The sequence below is a fragment of the Harpia harpyja genome, chromosome 1 (genome assembly GCF_026419915.1).
Source record: "Harpia harpyja isolate bHarHar1 chromosome 1, bHarHar1 primary haplotype, whole genome shotgun sequence".
NCBI lineage: Eukaryota > Metazoa > Chordata > Aves > Accipitriformes > Accipitridae > Harpia > Harpia harpyja.
In genome coordinates, this window is record NC_068940.1 from 2,000,387 (window position 1) to 2,011,785 (window position 11,399).

Sequence of the window (11,399 nt, forward strand, 5' to 3'; positions counted from 1 at the left end):
CTGCGCGAGGAACCTGACCTATAAGGGAGAAAAAGATCAGAGGCAGAAAAAGTACACATATTTTACAATTTTCAGGAACAAAATAGCTAGCATTTCAGATATTCATATTTATAATTTAAAAAATCATAATTGAAAATCTATTTTTTCATCCAAAAGTATTTTATGCTGGAAATTTTTAGATGGCTATTTTTAACTGCTAAGCACTATTTTAGGCAATAATTTAAACATTCAGGTTTCTATACTTCTGGACTAAATACCTCGGTCAGTAATATATCTACCACTGACACACAAAACTAGGGAAAAGATTTGCTCCCCACAAGAAATTGCAACCCATCCCACACCTCCCTCACTCTCCTTTTTTCTCCATAGGTTTTAAAAGAGATATTCTTCCGGCTACGACTAAAATTAGAGCTTTTCTTATGATTAAAAGACATGCAAGCATAGCTTTTAATTTTAGGTTCTCCAGCAATTCTCTCTTACAGTTTATAGAGCTTTTTCTCCAGTACACTTGTGGTGAGCAGAGTTCTAACACAAAACCATGCACACAGGTATTACTTGAGTGTTTTTCTGAACACACACACACACACCAAGAACAATCTGATTAATTTAAAAGCTTAAATTAATCAGAAGAAATAAGCCAGGGATAAGAAAAGTACAGTGGGATAAGCTACATAATTACTAACATACTAATCACCATGTGGTTTACCTGCTGCATGTTTTTTACCTTGATGAAATAGGCATTGACAATATGCCAATTAATAATACTTACAGCACATCAACATTATAAATATAAAATACACAACAGGAAGAAGCAGGTCAAATCCAGGAGAACTGTAAAAAAAATCCCCAATCATGAATCCAAAATTTAACTTGTTATAATCACTATATTTCAAGACAAAACAAAACCCTTTGTCTATTATTAGGTGCTTGATTCTGTGAATAGCCAGTTGCTTCCTGGGAGATGTTAACCACCAGGAGAATCCATAAACTGCCAAACCCAAGTATGAACCGAAGCTCACAATTTTAAGGAATTTTAGATGGGTACGATGAATTTCCTCAGGATTTGCCCAGTGTACTTAAGATATCCCATTTTTTAACCACTGTTTAGTGTCAGAGTATGCTGTACGAACAATGCTTGCAGACATTACAGTGTTTAGTACACAGGACACTTTTCCAAGCTAGTTAGCTTCGGTAAGCCTGCCCCCAGCCCAACACCAAGACTGCTGAACATTTACTTCCTATATGAAGGGCATCACTTTGATCAAATTAAGACATCAGAAGCAGATTAGCCTTCATAAATGAAAAGACAATAAGCAAAAGCTGTCACTGCTGTCATTAAAACTTTTAAGATAATAAAGATGACAGAAAAATCTAATTAAGACCACAAGTAGAAATAAATCTTGTCTCTGAAACCGTGACAATTAACTGTGTAAAGAATTGATATGGTAAATACTGACATTATAAATTATGACAGAGCACATTCTCTGACAGACATTTTAGCTTTCAGAAATCAGGTAGGAGAGATGAGGTGCTAAACAAAAGGAGACACCAGAATGTGAAAGTGAGGGAAATCTGTTATTTTTTCACAAAGATTTTTTTTTTTATTATTATTAGCTACGCTGCTACTGCATACAGTAAAAAAAAAAAAAAAAAAAAAGGAAATCTGATAAAGAAACTCCCAAAGTTCCTCCCAGGGTAAGGACAGTTCAGCAGAAACCAAACCCGTCCGTGGGTGTAAGTCAACTGACCTGCAATGAATGCAATAGAGCAGCACCAAATTACACCACCAGAGCATAAATTACCTCCTGTTTTTTATAACTTAGATGGTATAAATGATTAAGTTTTAAACAGTTCGTTTGCTGGCTTGGTCTTGCTAGCATAAATCAGTTATTATATCAGAAAATTAATTTTATCCCAGGTTCTGACAGCTACTTCCTTCCATCGACTAAGAAAAGATTTACTGAATTCAAAAATTCCATGAAAGGATTTTTGTCATTTTTGTATAATACATGTAACAACCACCAGCAGTAGGAAGATTCAATTCAACCCCCTCATTCTAACTCATTGCATGACAGAGTTCTCTGACTTAATTTAACAATGAGAAAATTGTGAATAATCATCTCCACCATTTCGCTGACAGGATTGCTATAGCATAGCACAAGCCAAGTATACAAAACTTTCCCGATGTACAGAAGCTGCAGGGTTTTTTTGGCGGGGGGGTGGTGGTGGTGGTGTTGAATCTTAAAGTATGGACATGTTGGCATAAAGCTTGAGAATGACACCAGCAGAACAGATTTCTTTCCACATCCATGAAATTTTCTCCTTTGGCATTATAGCAACAATCCTCCTATACCTTAGTAAATGAAATAAAACTCTTTCCAATATTTTCTTATTCTTGTAAAAGCTCTTTACAAAAGTGACATCACCATCTGGTAGTATTCCTTCAGTCAAGTCTGAATGTGTGGTTTACACTTCGAAAATGAGGGAAATTATGTCAAAGATGATGTTGAACTTCCATGCTGAAGTATTTCAGGACCTTATTTGGCAAAACATTCAGCCTGGCAATAAATTCATTCCTAACTTGAGGTGTTCCTTAACTCTCATTAAAATCAGTGGACTTCCTAAGCATACGCTTGAACTGGGCTAGAAAACAGAATGTGTTGAAGTCCTTTGAAAAAGCAACACCCTACAGATCCAAATCGCCCACTTACATATTGTACAGGTGGTTTGAGTTTGAGTACATAGCACATCCACAGGGAGGGATTACCTCGCTCTGCTTCAAGCCTACAGTGGTGGGGATCAGACGGAGCACCCTGTCCGTGTGTGACGAGATTTCCATGCCACCAGTGCAAAGTAGCCAAATAGAAGCTCATTCCTCAACTGGTCTAGTTGTGAGAAAGTGGTTTTGTGTAAAAGAAAAATCCAAATGAATAGGGTCTCTGCAGCCTCCTCTCTCCTGTCTGTAAATACATTCATCCCCTGCAACTCACAGGTATCGCAGATTGAGGGAACTAAGTTTTTGTGGTCATCTCTTATCAAAATATGGGCAACTGTAGCAACATACACCATACTTGAGGGAGTTAATCACTCATTCCCCCTCTAAGGGGCCTATCTTCTATGTGCGTTCACTATCTTCTGCGCTCTTGTAGTATTTAAGGGCCCATCTGATGCAAACTGTAATTTCTCTCATGGAAACTAACAGATATTCACCCATTGAGACTTTAGCCTTAAAGAGTCAGATCGTGGACTTGCAAACAAGGGGAAACGTTCAAAGACTTGGAAAGGAAGCTCACTCACGGAAACTGTCCTGAAGGCACTCTGATACGATACATACAGAGTAAATTCAAAACCCCTTGCCTATCTCCCAGAGACAGAAAGACTATAAGGCAGATGGGAAAGGGTCACTGTAATGACTCTCGTTCTCCAAGAATCCAAAAACAATACAGAAATTGCCTTTAACAGCATTGGTTACAGACGCAGGACACTTGGCTTTCCTGTCCTCTGGCTGACTCGAGCACTGAAGCTGTAGCCAAATTTTTGGACGATGCTACCAACCCTGCCTGGAGGGCTGGAGCTCAGTTGCCTACATTACATGAAGCAGGCCAAAAAGATACAATTCTGAGAATTATTTCCAGAAAGACTTGGAGTCAGCATGGCTCCATGGCAGAGATTTAATGAACCATAATGGTCTTCCTTATCTCTACTTTTTTAAAGGTAAACATTTGAACTTCCCAAATATGTGTTGTCTCCCAAAAAAGAACCACCTTCAGAACATAATGAAGCAAAGAACGTGTCGCATGTGCTCCATGTCTCCTACTCCTACATTACCGAATGCGTCCCTCCTGTCCAAAATGCCCTCTTGAATCTCTGACTCCATCAATCTGAATGACCTCTGGGGAGACAAGTTTTGCAGGCAGCAGCCCTACCTCCTGAAAAATGAGCGCTTCACCAAGTCCCAGCCCCTGAGAGGAAGCAGTGGAAAAACCTTTGGCCATCGTGAGTCGCCTTCATCTTGTTGGGCACACTAGCCGAGGTCCAAGGCAGGTGCTCTGTGAGTTTTTTGTCTACAAAAACTGCTGCCAGGATGAATTTTGCTCTAGAGGAACTAAGTTCCCTCCATTCTGTTAATATTCAGTCTTGTGCTGAAGCCACGTAGGCTCACAGACACCACAAATCAAATAGCCACCATTGGCAGGGTAGAAGCCAAGCCAAATCAAAACAAAACCCCATGCCAATGGCATGTCGATGTTTGTGTTTTCATCAGAAATGCCAGCGCCTTCTGGAAATTCAAATGTAATGACTGGAATTTGGGATTTATTTTCAGCTTCCAAAAGAAATGTCACAAGTGAGATCTATGAAGAAGGTTCCCATGACCGCCTCCCTGATCTGAACTACTGAAAGCTTCACAAAGTCGTATCTTTCAGCTGGCATAAACTGGCATAACTACTGATTTCAAATGAACTAAGCCGATTTATGCCAGCTGAGAGCTGGCCACTATAAATTAACAGGTATTTATGAGCTGCTCAGAAGTCTAAGACCTGTGTACAAATTATTCCATACTATTTCATAAAATTAGAGATAATTTCTTGAGTTGCCAGTTTGCTTCTAGGTTCTTTAAGGAGTGATAAATTCATGAAAATGACAGGGGTAAGTGAAATTTTTCTAGCAATTACTAACGTTGCCAGTTATTTTGAGTGAAACAAAGGCTAAAGTTGTTCCCAGTTTCTCCTGCAAATTATACAGGTGCCAGCACATGACTGGATATCGCTTAAAATGCTTTAAGATCTGAGTGTGATTTAGCTTCTGCTTGTATAACATAAGACAATTCTTTCCTGTCTGTTTTCATTTTTGGAAGAGACTCCTGCCATTTGACTGATTACATTTAGTATCCCACAGTTTCCATTGCTGGAGGTCTATCTGATTCCTGAATACCAGAATAAATTACTTGGAACTCCAGCTTGGCATCTTCCATAGTTACATGACATGACAGTAAACCATACAAGCTCATAGAATGCAGTCTTTAAATCTGTTAAGTGTAAGAAAAATCAACTAATTAACCGATGACTTGGTACAAAAAGTAGGGAAGTCCAACATTCCTGTAGTGAACTGCAATAAATTGTGCTTCACATTGTCATCAATAGTACATCACAAAGTGAGAAATTAATTAATTATTACTTAACTATGAGTTGAACACGTGTCCTCCCACCTAAGGAAAGGAGAGCCAAACATTTACGGCACCAGCCCACACACATTCACACAGTTTGTTTCCCTGATTATTCACTGAGACACGTGCATGAATAAAGAAACCCCTGAGTAAACACCTATGAAGTGAAGGCTAGAATTTAGACAGGCCTCTATCAGAGAAGCCAAATGCACTGGAAATCCTTCATGCATTTATTCACTACATATTGCACCCAGCTGTACAGTACAAGGATTCTTGTTTTACAGATGAAGCACCGAAGTACAGAGAGGCTTAAGTCCAGATCCTGTAAGCTGTTTAGCCACCTGATCTCATCTGAGTTCAGCATCTCTCAGGGTCTGTGCCTAAATGATTTGACCTGGGTCACTCATGATGCTTGCTCTAGAAACAGTATTTCTTCCATAGCTTACAAAGTTTAAACAATTCCAGTCTTACCTTTAGTCACTGGCAACCTGCCCATTCGAGAAATGTCATTTATGAAAGACTATAAAAAAATCATACCCTCTCACAACTGTTAACTGAGGTCTGCTGCTTTTTCCTAGCTTTGTTTTTCTTAAGAAAGCAGAGTAATACCTTTTTCCACAGCTCTTTAGCACCCTCTATTGTTTTCTTTTTCTAATCAAAATTTCACTCTTTTTGAATTGCTGTGCCATCAAAAAAAAAAAGAAAAGACTTTTTCTAAAGCAGGATAAAAATAAGGATCAGTAATATAGTAGTGTGTAACTAGAACGCAGTGAAAACAAGAGAAGGTTATAGGTAAGTTTCTATACCAATTCACTGACTCACACAAAAATGCTTTCTTAAAGGCAGAGAGATTTTTGCTACCCACTTCAGCAAAGAGTAGAGCCTATGACTGCAGAAGTTTTGTCTAACAAGACCTGAGTAGTGGCTGCAGAATTTAACCTTATAAATGTAAACTGGAAACCAAAATACTTAACATTATACTAGGACAACTATAAACAATGTGAAATAGGTCTAAAGATTCGTTAAGTGTTTCCAGATGCCGAACCTGTAAGATATAAGTCTGTTTTGGATGGTTACAAAAAGTGCCAAATGGATTCAGTTTGTCAGACAGTTATTAAGCCTTTGCATGGCTACACATCAGTATTACTTGCTACAAATTTCAAGGGGGAGCAACCAAAAACCCCAACACACAAACCACACACTCAAAGCAAGATTTAACTTTAATTGGACAAAGTCTGTTTGCATGTGAAGAAGTACAATTGATCCGAGGATCTTCTAGAAATTCCTTAAATCTCTGAAGCTGCTCAAGAACAATTTTCAGGGCTGCCACTTAAAATGCTTGTTTCAGTCGAACTCACAAACTTGCCATCATTCTCTGAATTAACTCTTATTACCTTCTAACTGAGGAATATAACCAAATATTAAAGTGGCACATGTAAATTTGGATAGATCAAAAATTTAGAACTTGATATCAAGTTTCATGGAAGATATAGAGAGTCAAAAATCAAACCCAGGAGTCAGGAAGGGCCTGAGCTCTTTAACAGCTATTGTGACTCAATGCAAAGATATAAAAATTGTTTGAGGCCAGACAGAGTTCACTGTGGAGGTCAATTTAAAAGCAAGTACATTTGAAAAATCAGGAGCAAGTCAAAAGCAATGTAACATCTATCTTCTTCCTGGGCTTTCTCAACAGGGCAGAAGACTTGCCAGGGACTTGCTTGTATAAGGCTGCTCCACAGAACTGGCTCATGCCAGACCAAGACAGATGGGATTGGATGTGAGGGATGGAGAGCATCTTCTGGTCTCTGGGACAGATGGCGGGACAAGGCCAACATCCTGTCTAAATCCCCTGTCTTATATTTAGAATTTACCCTTTGACATTTTGTCTTCTCTTGTTATGTAACCCTGACAGAATCTTGGGTGTTCCAAATCAGAAGAAATTTGATTAAATGGAAGTACTGCTAAATGTCAGACCAGAGCAGATACTGCAGTGTCTGAACTCTATTTAGCCAGGAGTGAGATAGTATATGAAATGGGAGAGCAAATAATTTTCCGTGTTAATCCCGCAGTGCCAGAATGAAATAACTGGTAAATAAAGTTATTTTTCATTACTATCGTAGCAGCTGGTGGTTGGTTCAGAGAGTTCTATGCTCTCACCCTCTTCAATGCTCCTCTGAGACATACTTTGAAAAAAGGGATGAAAATAACACAAGGTAGCAGATGTTGGTAGTATATCCAAATGGACAGTTTAACATTTACATGTAAAGATTTCCTGAAAACCAAGGCCCTGCAACAGGAAATTAATACAGTGTCTGATACAAAATGGGTGGGGATATCTTAGGCAGTATCTAATGGCAATAGTGACAGATTTCCACTAGTTTTCAAAAGATCAACAGATAGATCAATATTACAAGCTTCTGTAAAAACCTGTTTCTGTGCTCCATAAATAACTTCCAATCTGCACCGCACCCAGAACAATTGTTTTGATTAATGTTTCTGGATAATACTGTGATTTAAATACAGATCAATGGCAATCACACTACTCTGAAATGAATCCAAAGAACTACAGTCAACACAGCCAGTCTACTGCAAAAAAGAAGCAAAACTAGCATTTCAGCATTTTTCCTATTTGCCTCCTCTGTTTTGAATGTGAACCACATCTGCGCTAGGTTTTCAAGCTCTTTGACTGCAATAAATGAGTAGAGACTCTTTAGAAGAAAAAAAAATCATTAGTATTTAACTACACTTTGTTGTGCTGGGACACATCCTCCACTATCTTGGAACTTTCATTTTGTGAGAATCACAGCTGCCATCCCACCCATTTCACCCAAATAAAAGGGAATGGGGAAAGAAGTAATAGCTCTTTTTCATTTATCCCTTGTGTCGTGGTTTAACCCCAGCCAGCAACTAAGCACCACGCAGCCGCTCACTCACCCCCCCCCTCCCCCAGTGGGATGGGGGAGAAAATCAGGAAAAGAAGTAAAACTCATGGGTTGAGATAAGAACGGTTTAATAGAATATAAAAAGAAGAAACTAATAATGATAATGATAACACTAATAAAGTGACAGCAGTAACGATAAAAGGATTGGAATATACAAATGATGCACAGTGCAATTGCTCACCACCTGCCGATCGACGCCCGGTTAGTCCCTGAGCGGCGATTCCCCTGCCCCCACTCCCCCCAGTTTATATACTGGGCATGATGTCACATGGTATGGAATACGCCATTGGCCAGTTTGTGTCAGCTGCCCTGGCTGTGTCCCTTCCCAACTTCTCATGCCCCTCCAGCTTTCTCGCTGGCTGGGCATGAGAAGCTGAAAAATCCTTGACTTTAGTCTAAACACTACTTAGCAATAACTGAAAACATCAGTGTTATCAACATTCTTCACATAGTGAACTCAAACATAGCACCGTACCAGCTACTAGGAAGACAATTAACTCTATCCCTGCTGAAACCAGGACACCTTTTAAACAAACATTGTGCAATCTGGGGAGAACCTCACCAGAAAACACGACAAGACTGTTTCTTCCATTGGGTGGGAAGCAGGTATGACGGAGGGTGGGGTGCCCTGCCACCGCTGGGTGCTGTCAGCCTGCCTGCCTGCCTTCAGTCTGCAGCAAGATATCCCTGCCACCACATCATACAACCCTCTCCCAGTTTGGGGGCTGAGTAAGGTATGCCCTGTCTTCCCTTCTCTACGCCAGAAGAGACGCTCCCTTCCGTAGGCCAAGCATGGAAGTGTGGCGATCAACTCTCCCTTGCACCCGAGCACTCTTCCAACACGTTTTCCTCATGCCAGGTCCAGCACGTCCCAAGATTCATGAGCCAAGGTCTAACGTGTCCCACTCTCCACACACACAGAGGCACAAGTCCCACGCTGAAAGCAGGCAAAAACATTACAACGTAGTAAGAAGCCCAAAATGGGACGACCCTTCCACGGATGGGATCTGCACAGAGTGCTGCACACTGGTCAGAGGCTTGTCTGAAGCTGCACAACCCAGTGTTCCCAGTATCTGAAGGGATGTAAGATTATCCATACGAGCCTCTCTTTCTTTATAGTGTTACCTTTAATAAATGGTATTTTAAGTGGTACTTTACAGTGTCTGAGTGCCTTTTTTACTGGGATCATAACAAACCAGCACCTTCTGGTGTGAAACAGATGAAGAGGACAGGAGAGCTAGAATGCTATAAAGAGAGAACTGAGTGATCAGAAGGACTAGAATTACATACATGGATGAAATTTGAACACAAACCCAGCAAAATGCAGCACTGTTCCCTCAGGAAGCAGAACCAAAATATACCAATGCAATGTAGGAACTTGTCAGTTTAAAATGACAAAAAAAGCACAAGCTCTCAGCTGCAGAGGTGTTAACGTAACAGGTGTTGGATTAAAATTAAGGCACAAACTTCCAGTAAACATACAAAAAGTACACACATAACCTTGTGTACCACATACTCATGTTCAGGAGCAACTACTCCAAGTATGTACCAGCACAGAAAGATGTCAACAACACCACCTTCAGCAACAGAGTAAAAAAATCTTCTGTTGTATTCTGCTTAGCAAAATTAAGGGAGCATAGGCATACAAGTGGCTTCAGTAAACATCTTGTGGTATAGAGGAGAGCTTTTCTTACTAAGAAGAGGGAAAAAATAAAACCTATCTCTGTGAAAGGGAAATTATCAGCAGAAGAAAATACACATATAAGGCCTTGGTACACAGGTTTATGCCACAAATCAGAGGAAGGCCCTAAGAAGAGAATGGAAAAGGCCCTCAGAGGTGAACAAAGTTCAGAGGGAATCCGAGGAGCTTGTGATGCAGCTTTTCAGAGTAACAGAAGTTAGCACAGAGGTACAGCAGCTTCCCGCCTATCCCTCAGTGCCTGTCTCCATCCTCTCACCAGGGCATTAACCAAGAATGCATGGATCTGGCTCCTCAGTAGGAATTAAGGGATCTGTTAGATTTTACAAGGCAGGGACAGCAGCACCCAGAATCAGCTCCCCAGCTTCAGAGAAAGAAAAGTTCATCAGCATGTGTACTCAGGGGAGGAACTGGGAAAGCAGTGAGCACCAGGTGTTGGTCAGGGGTGGGTGAGCAGCCTCTTCACGCCAACTTTGCAGAATGCAAATCACTTGTACTATTTGGCAAACTATTCCAATTGCACAGCTCTCCTAAACTAGAGACCTAGACTCAGTGATTTAGAGTGGCAGATGTTAATCCTCTTTCTCCACATTCTTATCTTAAACCTTGGGTCTTTCTGCAGATAATAAAACAATACACAGGAACATCATGCCTGTTCTACAGATTTTTCTAGTACACAACAAAACAATGTTTTAAAGCAACTTCTCTTGGCAAGACTGCTCCTAAACTTCTCTTTACAGCTGCATGGCAAATGCAAGAACAGTCCCACATTAGGATCCCAACTCCCTCACCAGCCCAAAAAGCTTCCATTCCAGATTACTCATCTGTTAAATGCCTGCCTTCTACTGCACTACTACTATTTTAAATGAAATACAACGTCAGGAAGCTAGAAATCTCTCCAGAAGCATAACTCAGCAATTGCTCATCTCAAATACAAATATCAGGATAACTAGAAAATATATGTTAAGTTTTCGACTTCCAAGATTTTCTGCCATTGGAGGCAGAAATCTTGTCCAATCGCTTCCCAAGAGCATCATATTGAGGCCCCCAAGCCCATGGCTTGAATGCTGCCTGATGCTCAGTGCTGCTTGAACTCAAGTCAAAACAAGCAGCAAATGCCTTCCGGACTGTAACATATGGTCATCTCACACCTCAACTCATTTTCTTTTCTGACAAAGCAAAAACACTCAACCTGAAAACCCAGAGCCTGAACATCCCACACATTCAAATAAATATTCCTAACGAAGAAGAAAAGAAAAACCCCTCTTGTCCTTTCTGGAGGCAGAGTTATGTACAACCAGCACCATTAGGCAGATGAACAATTACACCTCAAATTTCTGCAGACCTAGTGACTCAACAGCCCAAGTGTCAACTGGTTGAAAACAACAGTATAAAGCATACATTTGCCTGAAATGTTTGATTAGATCTTAAAATTTATGAAATTAAGACAGTGATCCTTTTCCCCCACCCCATCTTACAGAGGGATACAGCAAGACTTACAGAGCCGAATAGTCTGTAACAAAAAAATCAGAAATTTATATATAAACCAAACCAGTAACACCTGCAGAATTGTCTATCCCCCCCCTCCCAATAC